At 47.1% G+C, this 23,168-nt stretch overlaps 1 long non-coding RNA gene across 2 annotated transcripts in view; it reads left to right on the top strand.

The window, feature by feature from the left end:
- Positions 1 to 23,168, top strand: part of LOC131677986 (uncharacterized) — a 122,362-nt gene that overhangs the window by 40,398 nt on the left and 58,796 nt on the right. The window contains exon 2 of one of the 2 annotated variants that reach the window (XR_009303515.1): positions 22,747 to 22,813. The exons of the other annotated variant lie outside the window; for it this stretch is intronic. This is a non-coding gene — a long non-coding RNA (uncharacterized LOC131677986). The remainder of the gene's footprint in view (positions 1 to 22,746; positions 22,814 to 23,168) is intronic. 2 annotated transcript variants of the gene reach the window in all.

Raw genomic sequence — 23,168 nt, 5'->3', positions numbered from 1 at the left:
ATAGCACCGGGCCTAGGATCGAGCCCTGCGGGACTCCGGCGGTAATCGGAACCCTTTTCTGACCGGCATCGGTCTCGTATAGCAGTACGCGGTTTTGGAAGTAACTTTCCAGGATCCGGTACAGACCCACCGGTAGGCTAAGCCGGTGTAACGAGAGCGCGATGGCATCCCAGCTTGCGCTGTTGAATGCGTTCTTCACGTCAAGTGTCACTAACGCACAGTATCGAATACCTCGCCTTTTTCGTTGGATCGCTATCTCGGCAGTATTTATCACTGAGTTGAGAGCGTCCACTGTGGACTTCCCCTTCCGAAAGCCAAACTGGTTGCTTGACAGACCGTCCGTACCTTCTGCGTGCGGGTTTAGCCTGTTGAGGATGATCCTCTCAAGCAGTTTGCCAGTCGTGTCGATCAGACAGATTGGTCTGTACGCCGATGGGTCGCCTGGCGGCTTCCCGGGCTTCGGCAACAGCACCAATTTCTGCTTTTTCAATCTATCGGGGAAACGGCACTCGTCAAGGCATCTCTGCATAGCTAGCCTGAACATGTTCGGGTTCGCTATGATCGCTGCCTTGAGAGCGTTGTTTGGAACTCCATCCGGCCCTGGAGCTTTGTTCATTGCTAGGGATTTAACCTCTGCGAGTAGTTCTTCATTCGTCAGTGGAGCCACCATTTCGGCCGTGCCCGCACTGTCTCGTAGTGCAGGTGGCCAGGGGCTTGTGGCTCGAAGAGTACTTCGATAATCGTTGCCAACCTGTCCGGAGACCGTTCTGGGGGTGAGGAGCCCCCTTTGGTCTTGGCCATCACAATCCTGTAGGCGTCACCCCACGGATTCGCGTTGGCACTCTCACACAGGTTGTCGAAACACGCTCTCTTGCTGCTTTTAATGGCCTTGTTAAGGGCCAATTTCGCAGCTCGAAACACTTCACGGCGGTTCTCTCTTGCATTCTCGGTGCGAGCTCTTTGCATCCTACGTCTAGCTCTGAGGCAGGCTGACCGTAGAGCTGCAATCTCGGCACTCCACCAGTATACCGGTCATCTGCCGTTTCTTGGCAGTGTTTTTCTCGGCATAGTGGCGTCGCACGCGCGTGATAGAACAGCTACCAGCGCATCCCCGCTTAGACTGTCGGTGTTGGCCTCCAGTCCCAGGGTCGCGGTGAAAGCTTCGCTGTCGAAGTGATTGGACTTCCACCCGCGTACCTGACAGGGATCTCCCGCCCTCGGATGCTGCACACCATAGTTGATCCTAAAGCGGATTGCTAAATGATCGCTATGGATGTAGCCTTCGTCTACCCTCCATTCCATGCCTGGAGCCAGACTCGGGCTGGCAAATGTTACGTCAATCCACGCCTCCACCCCGTTTCTACGGAATGTACTAGCGGAGCCATTATTAGCTAGCACAGTATCGAGTTTCGCAAGCGCCTCCATTAGCGTTTGACCCCTGCTATTTGTACAGCGGCTGCCCCACTCCACTGCCCAAGCGTTAAAGTCTCCCGCTATGACTACCGGTTTCCGGCCCACTAGGTCCTACGAGAGCCTGTCGATCATCTGGTTGAACTGTTCTATTGGCCACCTTGGTGGAGCGTAGTAGCTGCAATAGAACACACCATTGATCTTGGCAATCGCAACACCCTCGGCGGAGGAGTGTATTACCTCTTGAACCGGGAACCGTCCCGTTGTACAGATTGCCACCATTCCAGACCCGTCCGACACCCAATTGCCGTTACCGGCAGGGTCTGATAAGAGGGCGACATCTGTCCTCGACTCCGAGACCGACTGCCACAGCAGCTGTTGGGCTGCTGCGCAATGGTTAAGATATAGCTGTGTGACGTTCACGGCTTCTTCTTATTTGCCTCACCGAAGGGACACGAAGGTCCGCCCATAGCATGTTTATGGGCTTGCTTCTTAGCGGTGCAGATAAGGCACTTGTACGCCTTAGTGCAGCCTCGCTCCTTATGCCCCTCCTCGCCGCAACGACGACATAGTTTGCTCCTGTCTATGTTCTTGCACTCGTAGGCTTTGTGGCCGGACTCAAGGCACCGATAGCACCTGTCCACTAAAGGCGGCTGGGGTATGCTAATTGGGCATACCGACCAGCCGATCTTCAGCTTCCCTTTCTCGGTTACCTTTTTGGCATCCGCCTTCAGTAGCCTGAGGTATGCTACTTGGGTGCCAGAGGGTCCATCTCTAAATCGCACAGAGGCCCGCTCGATTGTGACGTCGCATTGTTCCTTAACGGCTGCGACGACATCTTCTGCGGTCGTGAACTCGTCCAGATGCTTGCACTGGAGAGTCATTTCCGCCCCTAGCGACCTGACTTGGGCGCCTTCACCAAGGACCTCTTGGGCCAAGGCCTTGTATACCGCACTAGATTGTGCGCCTCGCTTCAGCACCAGAAGCATTTCTCCCGTGTTGGTCCATTGTGTCTCACGCTACGCACATCTTGCCCAAGGGCCGAAAGGCTTTCGGCCGCCTTCATCGACTTTAGGACATCGGCGTATTTGTCCTTGTCGGTTTTTAACCACAAGGCCTCGCCTTTGTCCTTGGCCTTCTTCGTGGGCCGCGGTACCTCCGGTGTCGGTGCCGGCTTCTTCTTGGTTACCAGCGTCCAGGGGTTTGCCCTCCCCCCTGCCCTGGTCGCGCCGGGTTGCTGGTACCAACGCTCTGCTCAGCGAGGTCATCTCGCCCTCTCTTACCTCAGCCAGACGGCGTTTGGCCTTAACGGTTGCACGCCGTGTGGTGTCGGTTTTTGCACCCTCGCCTGGCGACTTCCTAGGGCGCTTCGCGTTCGACGCCGTCTTACCATTGCCCTTGCCTTTTCCTTTCGAGGGGAACTCGGCCGCCGCTTCGAGCGACGTGGCCACTGTCTGAGTGCCTGTATCGACCTTCTCTCTTCCCTCTCTCTTGGAGGCCACTGCTGGGGGTGTGTCGGGCTCGAATGGTGACGCATTAATACCGACTAAACTCCATTGGACTCCGCCATCGTTCCCCCAGGGACTACCTCTCGGTATTACTTCTGGGGGATGGCTGTACTTGATCTACTCATTCACTCTCGCTCACGCGTTCATACGTCCTGTATGAGGCTTACTTGGGTGCTCTCTCTGTCGCACCTTGATTCACTCTCTAACACTCAACATGAGGCTGACTTTTGTGCTCACCTTTTTCATTTCTTGCTAGGCTTACTTTTGTGCTAGCCTCTAACACACCATGTGAGGCTGACTTGGAGGGTCAGCATATCACCTGGTTCACTCTCGATCGTATCACTCTATTACACCCCTGTCGCTCCCCCTGGCATCCCATGTGGGACATTTTTCTTAGGCCCCACTTCTGACATACCATGTGAGGCTTACTTGGGTGCTCACCGTTTTCATACCTTGTGAGGCTGAATTTTGTGCTCACCTCTACCATACCATGTGAGGCTGACTTTTGTGCTCACTCTTAACATACCGTGTGAGACTGACTTGGATGCTCACCCTTTCACTCCTCTGCCACGCCACGAGGCATCGATAGCTAAGTCCCAACATACTACGCTACGACCCTCCCATCTTGGCATGAGGTAGTCCTTATATACGCCTATACACTCGCTCTTCTGCCTTGCTTCGGGGTGGCTGGGTTTACCCCTTACGCGGTTGCCAGTCGCTGCGTCAAACCTGCCTCAGCATGAACAGACCATTCACTCACTTTTCTGCGCTCGGCCTTTTACGCTCCAACTAACCAATCACTAGTTAGTCGTGCCCGTCGTCTGTTGCTCGGTGCGCCAGATTCCCTGTAGCCTACAGGCAATCTGGGTGGTTGCATTCGAGACTGCGTTCCACTCCTCCACCGATTGAAACATCCGCTGAATAAGGTTATCAGGGGTTATGTCCCAGCCACAGACGTCAAGCATTGCTCTTCTTTCGACGTCGAAACGAGGACATACGAGCAGTATGTGTTCAGCAGTTTCGTCTACATCTGGGCAGTCAGGGACCTCCGCGTGCCCGAATCTGTTGAGGTACTGTCGGAAGCAGCCATGGCCTGACAGGAATTGTGTCAGATGGAAGTGAACTTCCCCATGGGGTCTTCCCACCCAGCTCGATATGCTAGGTATCAGCCGCTGGGTCCACCTACCTTTCGAGGAGTTATCCCACTCACGCTGCCATCTGGCGACCGAGGTCACCCTGGTGCGCTCGCGGGCTCCTCTATTTCCACGTAGCTCGAAGCACTCCTCATCTTCCCGGATGACCAGCCCGACTTGCATCATGCTCGCTATCACGCTATCATGCATCGTGTGATACCGTGGGGTAGGCAGATATCACTCTGAGGCACATCACGCGGTAGGTGCTCTCCAATTTCCGTAGGTAACTGGTTACCCTCAGTGCTCTTGACCATGACGGGCCGCCGTACCTGAGGATAGATACGGCAACGCCTGCCAGTAACCTACGTCTACTGGCGCACACCTTTGAGCAGTTGGACATCATTCTCGATAGTGCCGCAACAGCAGTCGACGCTCTCTTGCATGTATAGCCATAGTGGCTGCCGAAGGTTAGCTTGTCGTCTATAATGACTTCGAGAGACTTCAGACTCCGATGTGAGGTGATCACGACTTCTCCCACATGGATAACTGCATGTTGTGCCGACTTGCGGTTGTTCACGATAACTACCTCCGTCTTGTGCTGAGCGAGCTCCAGGCCTCTCGCGCTCATCCATTCCTCCACCGTGTTGATCGCGTGTTCAGCAGTTAGTTCTACCTCAGGGATTGACTTCCCATAGACCTCCAAGGTTACGTCGTCGGCAAAGCCGACGATCTTGACCCCAGGAGGGAACTTCAGTCTCAGAACCCCGTCATACATGAGGTTCCATAGCACCGGGCCTAGGATCGAGCCCTGCGGGACTCCGGCGGTAATCGGAACACTTTTCTGACCGGCATCGGTCTTGTATAGCAGTACGTGGTTCTGGAAGTAGCTTTCCAGGATCCGGTACAGACCCACCGATAAGCTAAGCCGGTGTAACGAGAGCGCGTTGGCATCCCAGCTTGCGCTGTTGAATGCGTTCTTCACGTCAAGTGTCACTAACGCACAGTATCGAATGCCTCGCCTTTTTCGTTGGATCGCTATCTCGGCAGTCGTTATCACTGAGTTGATAGCGTCCACTGTGAACTTACCCTTCCGAAAGCCAAACTGGTTGCTTGACAGGCCGTCCGTACCTTCTGCGTGCGGGGTTAGCCTGTTGAAGATGATCCTCTCAAGCAGTTTGCCAGTCGTGTCGATCAGACAGATTGGTCTGTACGCCGATGGGTCGCCTGGCGGCTTCCCGGGCTTCGGCAACAGCACCAATTTCTGCCTTTTCAATCTATCGGGGAAACGGCACTCGTCAAGGCATCTCTGCATAGCTAGCCTGAACAGGTTCGGGTTCGCTATGATCGCTGCCTTGAGAGCGTTGTTTGGAACTCCATCCGGCCCTGGAGCTTTGTTCATTGCTAGGGAATTAGCCACTGCGAGTAGTTCTTCATTCGTCACCGGAGCCACCATTTCGGCCGTGCCCGCACTGTCTCGTAGTGCAGGTGGCCAGGGGCTTGTGGCTCGAAGAGTACTTCGATAATCGTCGTCAACCTGTCCGGAGACCGCTCTGGGGGTGAGGAGCCCCCTATGATCTTGGCCATCACGATTCTGTAGGCGTCACCCCACGGATTCGCGTTGGCACTCTCACACAGGTTGTCGAAATACGCTCTCTTGCTGCTTTTAATGACCTTGTTAAGGGCCAATTTCGCAGCTCAAAACACTTCACGGCGGTTCTCTCTTGCATCCTCGGTGCGGGCTCTTTGCATCCTACGTCTAGCTCTGAGGCAGGCTGATCGTAGAGCTGCAATCTCGGCACTCCACCAGTATACCGGTCATCTGCCGTTTCTTGGCAGGGTTTTTCTCGGCATAGTAGCGCACGCGCGTGATAGAACGGCTATCAGTGCATCCCCGCTTAGACTGTCGGTGTTGGTCTCCAGTCCCAGGGCCGCGGTGAAAGCTTCGTTGTCGAAGTGATTGGACTTCCACCCGCGTACCTGACAGGGATCTCCCGCCCTCAAATGCTGCACACCATAGTTGATCCTAAAGCGGATTGCTAAGTGATCGTTATGGGGGTAGCCTTCGTCTACCCTCCATTCCATGCCTAGAGCCAGACTCGGGCTGGCAAATGTTACGTCAATCCACGCCTCCACCCCGTTTCTACGGAATGTACTAGCGGAGCCATTATTAGCTAGCACAGTATCGAGTTTCGCAAGCGCCGCCATAAGCGCTTGACCCCTGCTATTTGTACAGCGGCTGCCCCACTCCACTGCCCAAGCGTTAAAGTCTCCCGCTATGACTACCGGTTTCCGGCCCACTAGGTCTGACGAGAGCCTGTCGATCATCTGGTTGAACTGTTCTATGGGCCACCTTGGTGGAGCGTAGCAGCTGCAGTAGAACACACCATTGATCTTGGCAATCGCAACACCCTAGGCGGAGGAGTGTATTACCTCTTGAACCGGGAACCGTCCCGTTGTACAGATTGCCACCATTCCAGACCCGTTCGACACCCAATTGCCGTTGCCGGCAGGGATGTTGTACGGGTCTGATAGGAGGGCGACATCTGTCTTCGACTCCGAGACCGACTGCCACAGCAGCTGTTGGGCTGCTGCGCAATGGTTAAGATTTAACTGTGTGACGTTCACGGCTTCTTATTTACCTCACCGAAGGGAGCATGTTTATGGGCTTGCTTCTTAGCAGTGCAGATAAGGCACTTGTGCGCCTTAGTGCAACCCCGCTTCTTATGCCCCTCCTCGCCGCAGCGACGACATAGTTTGCTCCTGTCTATGCCCTTGCACTCGTAGGATTTGTGGCCGGACTGAAGGCACCGATAGCACCTGTCCACTGAAGGCGGCTGGGGTATGCTAATTGGGCATACCGACCAGCCGATCTTCAGCTTCCCTTTCTCGGTTACCTTTTTGGCATCCGCCTTCAGTAGCCTGAGGTAGGCTACTTGGGTGCCAGAGGATCCCTCTCTAAAACATACAGAGGCCCGCTCGATTGTCACGTCGCATTGCTCTTTAACAGCTGCGACGACATCTTCTGCGGTCGTGAACTCGTCCAGATGCTTGCACTGGAGAGTCATTTCCGCCCCTAGCGACCTGACCTGGGCGCCTTCACCAAGGACTTCTTGGGCCAAGGCCTTGTACACCGCACTAGATTGTGCGCCTCGCTTCAGCACCAGAAGCATTTTCCCGTGTTGGTCCATTGTGTCTCACGCTACGCACATCTTGCCCAAGGGCCGAGAGGCTTTCGGCCGCCTTCATCGACTTTAGGACGTCGGCGTATTTGTCCTTGTCGGTTTTTAACCACAAGGCCTCGCCTCTGTCCTTGGCCTTCTTCGAGGGCCGCGGTACCTCCGGTGTCGGTGCCGGCTTCTTCTTGGTGACCAGCGTCCAGGGGTTTACGCCCCCCTGCCCCGGTTACGCCGGGTTGCTGGTACCATCGCTCTGCCCAGCGAGGTCACTCTCGCCCTCGCTTACCTCGGCCAAACGGCGTTTTGCCGTGACGGTTGCACGCCGTGTGGTGTCGGTTTTTGCACCCTCGCCTGGCGACTTCCTAGGGCGCTTCGCGTTCGACACCGTCTTGCGATTGCCCTTGCCTTTTCCCTTCGAGGGGAGCTCGGCCGCCGCTTCGAGCGACATGGCTGCTCCATAGAAGGTGAAGGCCACTGTCTGAGTATCTGTTGAAACGAGTTCATAGTCGTTTCATAGAAGCAATAGTTTTAAGTAGATTTAGGCTACACGTATGCAACGTGGAGGACAGTGCTCGAATCGCAAATATAAATTTTCGCGTAAGGGTAATGTGGGAGAAACGGGGGAAAACTGATATCAACCTTTTGTACCGGAAACCATTTTTCTAGAAAAAATTATAACGTAGTAAAAATAATTCAAGAAACCGGAAACATAATAAAACCGGAAATCAGTGCAAGGGGAAATTGAGTCCAGTGGAAATGTAGGTCTGTAGATCGCAGTTCACGATCGATCGACTCTTTCCCTTACGAACCGCCGAGTGAACAACATTAAAAACAGTGTAGTGAAAACTAATTATTTAGACCGTAGTAATGAACATAATATAAATTGAAGTTGGCTTTTACCAGTAGCCGAGATTTACAGAGTTTCTTCTCTTGGTGAATTAGAAAAAAGTCGGGAGTGATTAAAACAATGGACTATATTTGAATTGTGAGTAATTTTAACTGTTCAGAAAAAAATAGTATAATTAATTATCATTTGCTATAGGAATTATTTACTATAGATCGAGAGTGAGTGAATCGAGGAATAATTACAAAGGCTAGAGTAGAAAAAATAGAACTAGCGTCAGGTAAATGTGATAAAAACAAGACAAAAGTTCGTATGCTAATTTGGTTGTTCCACAGCTTCCATGTTGGTGGCCGACATCGTTGGGCTTTCTATATATTTAGTGTTGGTCTAAGGATCGACCAAGCACCGGAGTGCAAGTCGACGCTCAACACCGACCGGGCTCTGCTCCATCCAACAGGACGACAGTGGAATACATCCGCTATTTTCGGTGAGTGCAGTAACCTCGGGTATTCTTGGCAATCCCCCGGATGTGACAATCGCCTCGTGGCTGCGTGCTACTATTGGCACAACTGGAGTGCGTTGGCTGCAATAAAAATCTCGGCCTCGCGGCACCACCCGCCATTACCGGTTGCCACGAAAGCGAGTCGTGTTCAAAGGGAAAGATTTTCCCCAACGCCAGAGAGATTCGCCTGCTACTCACGCAGCTAACAGCCCAGAAGCGACCCTGTACCGCGTTCTCGTCGTGCGACCACGTGTGCAACCCTTGGTGCACGCCATCACCGCCCGCAGTGCACCGGCTGTCAAACGCCGACCCCGCCGCAGCGAAGAGCATCAGTTCCGCTTCGCACTGCTCGAAATCATCCAACCGCAGCATCAGCAACAGTGAAACCAAAGCAGTACGCTTCGCCACTATCCATTGGTGGCCCGCATCGACCGCCGTACAAATCGTCCGTGGGCGAACCGAAGCAGCACGCTTTGCCACCACCCACTGGTGGCCCACAGTGAACACAGCATCGTCCGTCGAGCATCGATACGGTGCAATTTACCACCCACTCACCGGGTGGCCTACAACGAACGCCTTGTCGCACATCGTAGCATCGCCGGTGGGCAGCGAATCCATCAGCACCCGACGGTGAGCCGAAACCATTGGAATATTCACCACTCGAGTGCGAACCAGGTAACCGTTCCAGTGCCTGTAAGTACGACCAACCACAACCATACATACGAACTTTCATAGTGCTCGTTGAGAGTAGGGAATTGGAAATTGTAAAGTAGGGGAAGAAGTGAGAGAGATTAGGCCCCGCATAGTTCGGGAGAAATTAAGAAACCAAGGTTAGATGACGTCACGAAGGTAGGATAGCGATAGGAGAGAAACAGGAAAATAAACTCTGAAATGATATTAAAGTAGACGAAAATTGCAATCAAAAATAAAAGGGTTTAAATAAAAAGTTTCTCTAGACTGTTTAAAAGCAAGATAATTTGAATTTCATTATTTTGGAAGTTTTTGGGAATATTCGTAAAGACTGGTAGGAATAGGTATTGGGAACTTTGGAGTTGGAGAGGAACTGGAGGTGGATTCTGCGGTAGGGTTAGGAATTAAAGCTAGCCAGGGCAAACTGATCTGTAATCCCGGCAGACGACTTCGTCGTCTGGCGCATAAGCCGGGTATTTAGAGGCCCTACCAGAATCCCCCTTACACTGTATCGACCTTCTCTCTTCCCTCCCTCTTGGAGGCCACTGTCTGGGTTTCTCTGTCGGACTTCTCCGGACATTCCACCCTCTTGGCGTAAGCCTGCTGTTCCTGTCTTGCGACACGAACAGCTTTCCGGAGCACCAGGAGGCTCTGCTTCAACTCCTTGCTTATGTTTTGCTTTGCGCTAGTGAACTCGATTATTGAATCGAGCTGCTCCACCACTTTGCGCATCGCAGATAGTGGCCCGTCCAGTGCGTTGGTAGGGCTATTTCCTACCACTGCTGGGGGGTCACTGGTGCTATCAGATGCAGCACTCGTCGCTCCACTACTCTCCCCACGGGGGGGAGACCTCGCCAAACCACCTCTAGCAAAGCGGTTTGGCACCTCCATTTGTTTATTTGTTTTGTTTTTGTTTATCTCCATGTTTGTAACCACGAGTAGCGCGAGAATAAATGTCCGCCACGCCAGAGCTCCGCATTAACGTGGTAAGGGACGCTTACTGTGGGGGTTGCCCAGGTACCCCACAGGCCCCTTTAACGATCGAGCATCTTTTTCACCCCGTCGATCACTCATCCCTTGGCACGGGTCGCTTCACGCCTTGGAATTGGGGTTATGACCTATCTTGCTTTACGTGGTGACTGCGGCCCAGATCATCACAACCATCCTCCTTTACCAGGGCTTTGGACTATTGAGATCCGTCATTCGCTAGCGGAGTTATCGACGACGACGTCGTCTGCGGTCGTGAACTCGTCCAGATGCTTACACTGGAGAGTCATTTCCGCCCCTAGCGACCTGACCTGGGCGCCTTCACCCAGGACCTCTTGGGGCCTATAGACAGTACTGGATTGTGCGCCTCGCTTCAGCACCAAAAGCATTTCGCCTGTATTGGTGCGTCTCACGCTGCGCACGTCTTGCCCGGGGGTCGAGAGGCGTTCGGCCGCCCTCATCGACTTTAGGACGTCGGCGTATTTGTCCTTGTCGGTTTTTAACCACAAGGCCTCGCCTCTGTCCTTGGCCTTCTTCGCGAGCCGCGGTGCATCCGGTGTCGGTGTCGGCTTCCTCTTAGTGACCAGGGTCCACGGGTTTACACCTCCCTACCCCGGTTGCGCCGAGTTGCTGGTGCCTTCTTCCTGTCCGGCGGGGTCATTTGCGCCCCGGTTTACCTCGACCAAACGGCGTTTGGCCGTGACGGTTACACACCGTATGGTGTTGGTTTTTGCACCATCGCCTGGTGACTTCCTAGGGCGCTTCGCGTTCGACGCCGTCTTGCGCTTGCCCTTGCCCTTACCCTTCGAGGGGAACTCAGCCGCCGCTTCGAGCGACTTCGCTGCTCCATAGAAGGGGAAGGGGAAGGCCTTTGTCTGGGCACCTATGTCGGCCTTCTCCCTTCCCTCCCTCTTGGAGGCCACTGTCTGGGTTCCTCTGTCCGACTTTTCTCCACACTCCACCTTCTTGGCGTAAGCCTGCTGTTCCTGTCTTGCGACACGAACAGCCTTCCGGAGGAGCTGAAACAGAGCACCAGCAGGCTCTGTTTCAGCTCCTTGTTGATATTTTGCTTCGCGTTAGTGAACTCGATTATAGTATCGAGCTGCTCCATTTTACGCATCGCGGATAGTGGCCCGTCCATCGCGTTGGTAGGGCTATTTTCTACCACTGCTGGGGGTCGCTGGTGCTGTCGGATACAGCCCTCGTCGCTCCACTACTCTCCCCACTGAGGGGAGACCTCATCAAACCACCTTTTGCAAAGGGGTTCGGCACCTCTGTTTGTTTGTTTTTGTTTTTCACATCGCTCATTGATCCCACGAGTCGCGCGAGAAAGAAAAGTCCGCCACGCCAGAGCTCCGCAGTAACGTGGCAAGGGACGCTTACTGTGGGGGTTGCCCAGGTACCCCACAGGCTCCGTTAACGATCGAGCTTCTTTTTCACCCCCTCGGTCACTCATCCCTCGGCACGGGTCGCTTCACGCCTTGGACTTGGGGTTATGACCTATTTTGCTTTACGTGGTGACCGCGGCCCAGATCATCACAACCATCCTCCTTTACCAGGGCTTTGGACTTGTAGCTCTGGTTCTCAATAGTTCCAAGTACGTAGGTTATTACAGACATGCTACTATTGAGATCCATCATTCGCTGCTTATTCATAAAGTCATACACGTCCTTCTGCGAACTGATCAGCCTTAAGCAGTAGGATCCGATACAGTTGCATAAATTCTTCGCACGTGAGGCGCATCCCACCCGGCGATTTCGTACCGTTTCTAGCATTCCTTTAAATTACTGACTGCATTAGGTATCAACATTTTTGCTTTGTTCTGAAGCAGATCAATAAAAAATCTGGCTTGGAAAATGTAAAATACAGCGTTAGAGCGAAGCGAAAAGTCGAGTACAACGCACCCTTATTAATCTCACCATTTGAGCTAATGCGTTGAATAGAGATAGAAGACACTGCTCTAACTAATGTGTTCGCATGGGTGGGATGAATAGAGGTGTTAAGAAGAATTAGGGCGCAGTAACCCTATTCGGAAAACTTTTTTCAATATTTTTCTTCCCCACACCACGGAGATACTCTGAAATAAAAGGAAAGCATGAACCTGCCCATAACGAAGGCTTGCACAACACGATGATCGCCATTTTATTTTTCAATAGATTACCCTTACTTTTCCCATTTGTGACAGCTATGAAAATCATAAGGCTCTGCAATGAAAATTATATTTACTTCATTGATAAATCATATTGTTCTATTATGAAAACCATAAAAATCGCATGAAAAGTATAAGCGACTTATGAAATCAAGTTTTTGTATTTTTTATGGTTTCATAAGGCAAATTTAATGGATTTTGCTAGTCAATTTGCCCGAGAGTATGGTTTCCCACTGAGACGTCCAAAAATTTGTTTCAAAATCGTTCAACACGGGTCCAACGATGGACGTTCGTTGAACGGTTATTTGGACATTGTCCAAATTGGTCCAACGAACGTCCGTCATTGGACGATTTTGAAACCAACCGTTCTTAGAGGGTTCCAATTCAAATGCAACAACCGATTCCGACTCAATCGGTTTCGCAATCGGTTATTGCATTTGAGCTGGAATTCATACTGACTGCATTCGGGGTTCCAAATGGTTTGACCGGCATACACATAAGCGAACCCTACACGAGCAGGTTTATTAACAAGAAACCAATTATTGATCAATTTCTGAACCGCTAAAAGTATACTTTCAGCGTTCCTCCCAACAATTAGAACATTTTTAGAGCAGCTGATTGCTCAATGGCCCATCCTTGCAGCGATTGTAATTCACCTCCTCCAGTGAAAGATTCCATCACTGTTTTACAGTGGAATTGCAGAAGTATCATACCTAAAATTGACTCCTTAAAAATTTTGCTGCATAATTTGAAATGCGATGCTTTTGCTTTATGTGAAACATGGCTTACCTCAAACATTACTTTCAACTTAAATGATTTCAACATTATTCGCCTAGACCGAGACACCCCGTATGGAGGAGTGCTTCTAGGAATTAAAAAGTGCTATTCTGTCTATAGAATTAACATCCCCTTGTTCGCAGGCATTGAGGCTGTAGCTGTCCAAACGAACATTAAAGGCAAAGACATGTCTATCGCTTCTATATATACCTCCCAAAGCTCAAATTGGACAACGTCAGATTTTTGAGGTAGTGGAATCCATGGCTGCTCCGCGGCTGATACTGGGAGACTTCAACTCGCACGGAGTATTGTGGGGTTCCCTCTACAATGATAATCGATCCTCTTTGATATACAATGTTTGTGACGAGCTCAATATGACAGTTTTAAATACAGGCGAAATAACACGCATCCCCAGACCACCCGCACGACCAAGTGTATTAGATCTATCTCTATGCTCGACATCACTTCGGTTAGATTGCACGTGGAAGGTTGTACCTGATCCTCACGGTAGCGATCATTTGCCAGTCGTTATTTCAATTAACAGTGAATTAGGCCTCACGAATTCAATCAATGTCCCTTATGACTTGACACGAAATATTGATTGGAAAAAATACCAATCTTTAATTTCCACTTCTTTTGTTTCGAAGGAAGAGCTACCACCTACCGAAGAATATGAATTTCTAGCGGGCTTGATTATTGAAGCAGCAGAACAAACCCAAACGAAATGCAATCCTGGCATGACAATGAATAGCCGGCCTCCTAATCCCTGGTGGGACAAAGAGTGCTCGGATGTATATGAAGCTAAACAAGTTGCTTACAAAGAAATTATGAAACGGAAAGGGTGTACACGTGAGAACTTTGAAAATTATTCGATTTTGCAAAACAAATTTGACAGTCTCCGTCCTGCCAAAAAGTCTAGTTATTGGAGACGCTTCGTTGATGGCTTGTCAAGAGAAACATCAATGAGTACTCTTTGGAACACAGCCAGAAGAATGAGGAATCGAAACGTAACTAATGAAAGCGTAGATTTTTCGAATCGCTGGATATTTAATTTTGCCAAGAAAGTTTGTCCAGATTCTGCTCCTACGCAGAAAATCATTCGCGATGCTCCCACAAGTAACGATTCCATAGATTCGCCTTTGATAATGATGGAATTTTCAATTGCACTCAATTGCTACAATAATGCTCCGGGTCCAGACAGAATTAAATTCAACTTGGTGAAGAATCTGCCTGACCTAGCAAAAAGACCCTTGTTGAATTTATTCAACAAGTTTCTTGAGCAGAACATTGTCCCGCGTGACTGGAGACAAGTGAGAGTTATCGCCATTCCAAAAACGGGAAAACCAGCCTCCGACCATAACTCGTATCGACCGATTGCAATGCTATCCTGCATCAGGAAATTGTTGGAAAAAATTATACTACGACGTCTCGACAATTGGGTTGAGGCAAACGGCTTGCTATCAGATACCCAGTTTGGTTTTCGGAGGGGAAAGGGAACGAATGATTGTCTGGCGCTACTTTCGTCAGAAATCCAACTAGCTTGCGCAAAAAAAAAAGAACAAATGGCATCTGTGTTCTTAGACATAAAAGGAGCATTCGACTCTGTTTCCATTGATGTTCTCTCAGAGAAACTACATCAATGTGGTCTTTCACCAATATTAAATAATTATTTATACAACTTATTATCAGAAAAGCACATGCATTTTTCATATGGCGAATTGGCAACATTCAGAATAAGTTACATGGGCCTGCCACAAGGTTCTTGTTTAAGCCTCCTTCTCTACAATTTTTACGTGAATGACATTGATAATTGTATTGTCAGCCCATGCACACTAAGGCAACTTGCAGATGATGGCGTGGTTTCTGTTACAGGACCAAAAGCCATAAATTTACAACAACCACTACAAGATAGCTTGCATAATTTATCAAGTTGGGCTTTGAAGCTAGGCATCGATTTCTCTACGGAGAAAACAGAGTTGGTTGTTTTTTCAAGGAAGCGTGATCCAGCTCAGCTTCAGCTTCAGTTGGTTGGTAGAACGATAGCCCAAGTCATGACCTTTAAATATCTCGGAATTTGGTTCGATTCTAAAGGTACATGGGGAGGCCACATTAGGTGTCTGATAAAGAAGTGCCAACAAAGGATAAATTTTCTCCGAACAATAACCGGATCTTGGTGGGGTGCTCATCCAAGTTACGTGATAAGATTGTATCAAACAACGATACTTTCAGTAATGGAATATGGGTGCTTCTGTTTTCGTTCAGCTGCAAACACTCACATAATTAAATTGGCACGAATACAGTATCGTTGTTTACGAATCGCCTTAGGTTCCATGCAATCGACACATACGATGAGTCTTGAAGTACTAGCTGGAGTTCTTCCCTTAAAAGATCGATTCTGGGATCTCTCCTCTCGTTTACTTATATGATGTGAGGTTATGAATCCACTGGTAATTGAAAATTTTGAAAGACTTGTCGAGCTTCAATCCCAAACCAGATTCATGACAGTGTATTTCAATCACATGTCACAAGAAATAACGCCTTCTAGTTATGTTATGACATGTGTTAATAGACTAGATACTCCCGATTCCACTTTATTTTTCGACACGTCCATGTAAGAGGAAATTCCTGGAATCCCGGATCACCTGCGCTCTCTGGAGATCCCTAAAATATTCATAAGTAAATACCAACACATTGACTGCCATAAAATGTTCTACACTGATGGGTCACGAATCAACGAGGCAACTGGCTTCGGTATTTTCAACAATAACACCTCGATCTCTTTCAAGCTTGCAGAACCTGCCTCTGTTTACACAACCGAACTAGCTGCAGTTCACTATAGTCTGGACATCATTGATACTTTACTTCCGAGCCATTATTTTATCCTCACAGATAGCCTCCGCACAATTAAGGCACTACGCTCTTTAAAGCTTGATAATCACACTCCGTTCTTTTTGAAGAAGATACGAGAATACTTAACTAAATTAACAAATAAATCATCTCCGCCGTATTGGGATCGCAGAAGATAATCAGTGTGTTTGCGGAGAGGGTTACGAAGACATTGAACATGTTGTTTGGTCTTGCACTGAATATCGTGAAGCCAGATCCCAATTAAAAGACTCCTTACGAGCCAGAAGAAAACCACCCTATGTTCCTGTTCGTGATAACCTCGCTTTACGAGATCTTACATACATGGGCCATATTTATCATTTCCTGAAAACAATAAATATTCAAATATAATTATCCCCACAACGTTTCTAGCTTTTTTCCCTTGCTACCCACAAACGATTTAGATTTCTTCGCAGTTAGTTAAGTTAGATAAAACGATATAAATTAAAAAAAAAATAAACAAAGATTACAGAAAAACTATCAATAGGTTTACAATGAAATTCGAGAAAATAGAGTATAAATAAAAATATTCAAAATGATGATTATCCTCAGTGTTAGCATTAGAAAGTGAATTTTCATTATAACGTGATAGTCTTAAGAACTTTTGTAACATGTTATGTAAAAAAACCCGGCGTAAAAAGCTTTTTCAAATGCCGTGTCAAATAAACGTTTTATGAAAAAAAAATTATTACATTACATTATTGATCATGTAAGGACTTTTTGAAATTATTGATTCCGTAGAATTCAAATGGAATTGACGTATTGAAGCAGTCTTGACAATATTTTTATTGGAATTAGGCAATCCATGAGACGTTTCTGATCAGCTGATTATTTCTTCTTTACTTATTCTGACGTTACTCCGAGGGGTGCGACGTCCGACAATATCGTTGATTCAATGTCTAGTATTGACAAAAATAGGGTGACCATATGAGGCGAGTAAAAAACTAGGACAGGCGCCCCGTTACCTATCAATCGACTGTGCCTTCTCCACAGGTTTTCGGCAGTTACAAAGATCTTGGGTCGGGCAGGCAGAGCTTTGGCAGTAAAAAATCTCTGTGGGTCTGGGAGGAAGAGCTCACCCAGATTTTTTTTTGTTGAGAATTCGATCACCGTGCTTTTTAGGATTTACACACACACGGGAAGTTCTTGCTACACCACCACCAGCGAAAGTTTCATGCTGTTGTTGGAGAAATCGGAAATCCTCAATTGAGCAAATGAGACGAATTATTATGAGATCGTCTGTGCAGGAACAGGCGAGGAGTTTTCAGCACTAAATACACGTCATTGAAGCAAAACAGAAACATCAACGGTCCCAAGTAGCCATGCCCATGCGCGAAGCCATGTAAATCACTTAGTCCGCTTTCACTCGGTTTATCGTTTTCGTCCATGCTGTCCTCTTGATGTTGTATGGGCTTTCACGATTACCTGATTCGAATCGTTTGTGGGACCAACGGGTCACGATCGTTTATCCATATTTTTTGCCATTTACTTTATTGTCGGGGGTGCTGGCAGTTGATTGGTAAGAAGCGTCACAATGATCGAACACGCTGTGTGTAGATTCTGTTGTTCCAGCATTCGTTGGTGGCTGAGTTGCAACTTCGGTTGTTGGTGATTTAGTTAATGTTGTTGGGTTTGCTCGCAGTTGATGTTGTTTCATTAGAGGCTTTCGCACATGGCTTGGCACGTAGGGATCTGTCCTTCATATGTGTACAGCGTGATTTGAGATTTGCTTGGACCTTCTATTTCGTATTGAATGTTCAGGTGTGAAGGAATAGGTTACGTAACTCGTATTCTCACGATATGAATACCATTGGATATACCTGGAAAAAAGTTTCTCCAGGTTTCAAACTTTCACCGTTACGTACTTCGACATCAATAGTGAATTTATTGGTTGAACGCGGGGATAGATCGTGCAGATGTACACCGGTCTAATCATCGTCAATCTAAACGGGTATCTTGATTCTAACATTGTCATGTGCAACGACGTGTTGCATGTTGTTTCCCATAGCCAAACTTTTCGCCATGGCCAAAGTTTTGAATGCTATCAGTACCGCATTACGAGTATGCGCCTTTATAAATTGTTCCACTTCGCAAACACAAGGGCGGATTGGACAAACGACCACTGTATCACAGAGAACAGACGTCCATCTTCATCATTCGACTTGTGTAAAATCTCTAACGGTTTCGAAGGTAGTTGGGATATCCAAACCAGGTGCGCTACTGTCGTTAAGTTTTTTTGTGGCTGAGTTCGACAGAATTGGCAGCGGTTATTCTTCTACCCAGTCAAACTAGTTTGGAACCGGTTTGGACTTCCAGCATGAATTCTAGCTCAAATGCATCAACCGATAGAGTCGGAATCGGTTGTTTTCTTTGAGCAAGATTCCATACTGAATCCATTCAGGATTTCGAACCGCTTCCGGAATGGATTTAACGGATAGTTGGGATAGGTTGGTGTGGCGGCGCTAGTGTTTATCGTATATTAATTCAAATGTTTACACACGTTTTTTAAACATTTTTGTTCGATCATGGATGTCTGTTCTCTGTGACTGTATTGTATCGAAGATTGTTCAAATTTTGCTGCTGAGTTTCAATCATTTTTAAATAAACGATCGATACCGCATCAATGAAAGTAACGCAGCGCATTATTTTCCACACTGGCTTGGGACAACTGTTATTTTTCGATTGCTTTGCTGGCGCGGTACATATAGACATCAGACTATATGTAGAAACGTTCGTTTGATTCACTGCACTGTTAACAAGCAGCGCGATTATAGCTTGCGATCCGATTGAGATGGAAAAGTAGACTGATTAGGAACTGGTGTTGATCCTAAAGGGGTTCCATAATTACCAGCTCGAGAGAGCGCTCAATAAGGTTATTCCACGACAGTTATTGTTGTTTTGCCATTTTTCTTTTTATGAAATGGATTTCCAGTAAAACGAAAAACTGCCACTTGCAAGAGAACTCTAGAAGAAGCAGTATCGCCAAAACTTCGATGTGTCTACCTAGAGGTAGGTACTAAAGGAAATTTTTCCGATCCCGGAATCATTGTTTCATCGACATTGATAGCGGCCACAATTTGGTCCACAACTGGAATCGGTTCGATGGCCAAATGTTGTTGCAAACAGATTACAGCTCATTCATATGTTACGTACATACGAACGCCTCTTTCTCTTTTCAATTTCCATGTAAACAAAGTAAGTTGGAAAAAGTAATAACGAGGTACTATCGAGAGATTAAAAAAGGTATCGGATGGTACAATTGAGAGATTCGAGTGTATTAAGCTTTGTTTGTCGTACTCTGGAGCAGAGTGAATAAAGCGAAAACTCAATAATTTGAAATATAACGGGTGTTCAATAATAAATGAGAATGATTTCAATACCTTTCTGTAATTAAAGAAAAGAGCGTAAATTATTTTCTCTCCAAGAGAATTGCTTTCTGTACTCCCTATAAATGGGAGACATGCTTCTGGGTGCTGTCAGTTCAATCGAAGATGGCGTCGAAACAGCAAGCACTCCGCGAGCGTGTTGTGCGGTTGTACGGTTACGGTAGACCACTTTCGAGACGAAAACGTGCCCGTGAGTACAGTTTACCAGATCCTGGCAGCGTTGAAAAAGCTGTTCGACAACAAGGGTGAAACGAGTTTGTGTGATGCCGGCCTTGATTCACCGAGCTCTCAAGATGGAGGACATCATCTGTCGGAAGAAGACTCTGGCCCCCGATGACACGGACGAGCAGATAGCACCTTCCAGGAAATGACAGCTACTATTCCAGCGACAAGTCGGCCACACACCCCTAAGTAAAATATAAGTTTAAGGATAATTTTAAAAGACATGTTATGCGGTACATCGCCATATCGGACAGAGGGATTTCAAACCCGTGGTTCAAGCCGAGCGGTCTGGCCATCAATCAACAAGTGTACCAGGAGTGTCTTGAGAAAATTCTGCCGCTTTTAAAGGAGCATCATACTGTTGGGAAGTACGTCTTCTGGCCGGACAAGACGTCTTCCCATTACGCCAAGAAGACGCTGAGCAGAAAAAGATACCTTACGTGTCGAAAGAAAGAAACCCGACTAACTTGCTCCAGTGCGGTCCCATTGGGTTTTTTTTCGGCTCCCTCCGTGTTTTAGTGTATAAAAATAATTGACGAGTCAAGGATACGAAGCAATTGACCACCAGGATCCGGAATTGTATCCGGAAGAAGGACGTCAGTGCCGTCCAGTGCTCTTGTGAGAGCATCGCGACTAAGTTGCGTCGTACGGCTGACCAGGGCCCTTTCTCCAAAATTCATTCACGTTTTTTTTAAGAATAAACATTATGTTTTTAACAAAAAATTCTGAATTCGTTGAAGAATTTTTGTTTTGTTTTTCAACTACATGACTGAAAAAACTCATTTTTATTGAACACCTGTTATTAGGCTTGCAGGAGAAAAACAAGGACAAATCAAGCTTTTGCCTCGACTTCCCAGGACACCAGGACAGTCAGTGAAAAACCAGGACATGTCCTGGGAAACCAGGACGTATGGTCACCCTAGCACAAAAATATTGAACGTGTAAAGACTTTTCTACGGCTCATGTACGTACACGTCACATGACACAAACACTACATCACTAGCTGGTGGAAAATAATAAACAAAGACGGCAAAATCAAATGGGATTGTTTTCAACCAGGAAGCTGCAGTAGTGTTCGTGAGAGCGGGCGACAAGAACTCAAAGGCTCGCTTTAACCCTATACACGGGCAGAAATACTGACAATAAACCAATTATTGATTGATATATTTAACGTGTAAGGACAATACTAATGGCGATTTTGCTTGAACCTGAAACTGAGTCAGGTTCTAACCCCAACCGCTGTCAGTTCATACATTTTGACAGCAGTTGGGGTTAGGAACTGACTCAGTTTCGCCTCAAACAAAAACCACATAAGATATTAGGTTTGTTCCAGTACATGGAAGTTACTCCCTGTTGCTCCGGAGCAAAAAATTCTTGCTCCTTTTCACTCCGGTTTGCCACCAGAAGAAATAAGAAAAGAAGATAGTACAGGAACGGTTTTCTCCCTGTTTGCTCCGGAGTACTTCCAGTTTCTCCTGGTACAGGAACAAACCTATTGATTCCGTAGAATTCAAATGGGATCAGAGGTACTTTTTTCAAATGTCTGCAATAATAATTTTAAAAGTCTGGGAAGAACAAAAAATGTCAGGAAAGCTAGTGTAACCAAAAGCCTTTATATTCAAAAATCTGTAAATATCTGCAACCAAACTAAAAAATCTGCAAATATCTGCAACCAAACTAAAAAATCAGCAAATATCTGCGTCATCGAAAAAATCTGCAGCTTAAACTAATGTGGTTTTCGTTTGAGGCGAAACTGAGTCAGTTCCTAACCCCAACTGCTGTCAAAATGTATGAACTGACAGCGGTTGGGGTTAGAACCTGACTCAGTTTCAGGTTCAAGCGAAATCGCCATAAAAGTCTACGAATTTGCAGACTTGTCTGCAAATCTGGCATCTCTGAATGGGATTGACGGAACTTGGGTGCAGAGATGCCAGATTTGAAGATTTGTCTTCATTTTGAAGACATTTGAAATGTTGTGAAGACGTGTTTTTCATTTTGAAGACAAATTTGTTCGGATGTTTGACTGATTTCTGGTAGAATTCTAACTGAAAATCTAACCGATTCAGAATTCTGGCCGTTGAAGACAAATGAAGACATTTTTATGAATTGTGAAGACATTTGAAAACTAGACCTGGTATCCCTACTTGGGTGAAACTAACCACCAAAAAATCCATCCGCCAAAATATTTTAGAGGTACGCAGCGAAATTTAAAACGCTTAAACCACAGAGAACAGACGTCCATCTTCAGCATTCAACTTGTGTAAAATCTCTAACGGTTTCGAAGGTAGTTTGGATATCTAAACAGGTGCGCTACTGTCGTCATGTTTTTTTGTGGCTGAGTGCGACAGAATTGACAACGGTTATTCCTCTACCCACCCTCTAAGAACGGTTGGTTTCAAAATCGTCCAATGAATGACGTTCGTTGGACCAATTTGAACAACGTCCAAATAACAGTTCAACAAACGTCCATCGTTCGACCCGTGTTGAACGATTTTGAAACAATTATTTGGACGTCTCAGTGGGCAGTCAAACTAGTCCGGAACCGATTCGGACTTCCAGCATTAATTCCAGCTCAAATGCGTCAACTGATAGAGTCGGAATCGGTTGTTTTCTTTGAGCTAGATTTCATGCAGAATCCATCCAGGATTTCGAACCGGTTCCGGAATCGATTTGACGGATAGTTGGGATAGGTTGGTTTGGCGGCGCTAGTGTTTTTAGTATATTAATTCAAACGGTTACTCACGTTTTTTAAATATTTTTGTTCGATCATGGATGTCTGTTCTCTGTGCTTAAACCAACAAAATGATTTTTTAATTTGAATCATCACTCTATTATTGATTCAAAACACATCGATTTTTAAATATACATTATTTTATTGTTGAACCAACAACATTATTTTTACTTCAATAAAATTTGATTTTATGTTGGTCTTGCATAGTACCAAATCAGCATGTATCGTGTATTTTGTGTGTGTATTCTATGCACGGTACGTATTTGTCTTGTGCATACATGTAAGTAAGACAAGCAAGGCAAAAGCACAATTCCTTTACTAAATGTAAAATTTGTATTTCCACAGGCTTGACAACGCAGTAACAGGCCAGGGCTAGTGCTACAATTGTACTGACGTCAAGGATGCTCTCTGGGTAAGTAAATATTATCATAATTTAAATATATTGACAGTCACATCACAGAGAACAGACATCCATGATCGACCAAAAATATTTAAAAAACGTGTGTAAACATTTGAATTAATATACGATAAACACCAGCGCCGCCAAACCAACCTATCCCAACTACCCGTCAAATCCATTCCGGAATCGGTTCGAAATCCTGCATGGATTCAGTATGGAATCTTGCACAAAGAAAACAACCGATTCTGATTCTATCGGTTGATGCATTTGAGCTGGAATTCATGCTGGAAGTCCGAACCGGTTCCGGACTAGTTTGGGTAGAGGAATAACCGCTGTCAATTCTGTCGAACTCAGCCACACAAAAACA

The sequence above is a fragment of the Topomyia yanbarensis genome, chromosome 1 (assembly GCF_030247195.1).
Source record: "Topomyia yanbarensis strain Yona2022 chromosome 1, ASM3024719v1, whole genome shotgun sequence".
NCBI classification, from domain to species: domain Eukaryota; kingdom Metazoa; phylum Arthropoda; class Insecta; order Diptera; family Culicidae; genus Topomyia; species Topomyia yanbarensis.
Note: the sequence above shows the minus strand (reverse complement) of the source record. Positions and strands in the feature narration are given on the sequence as shown.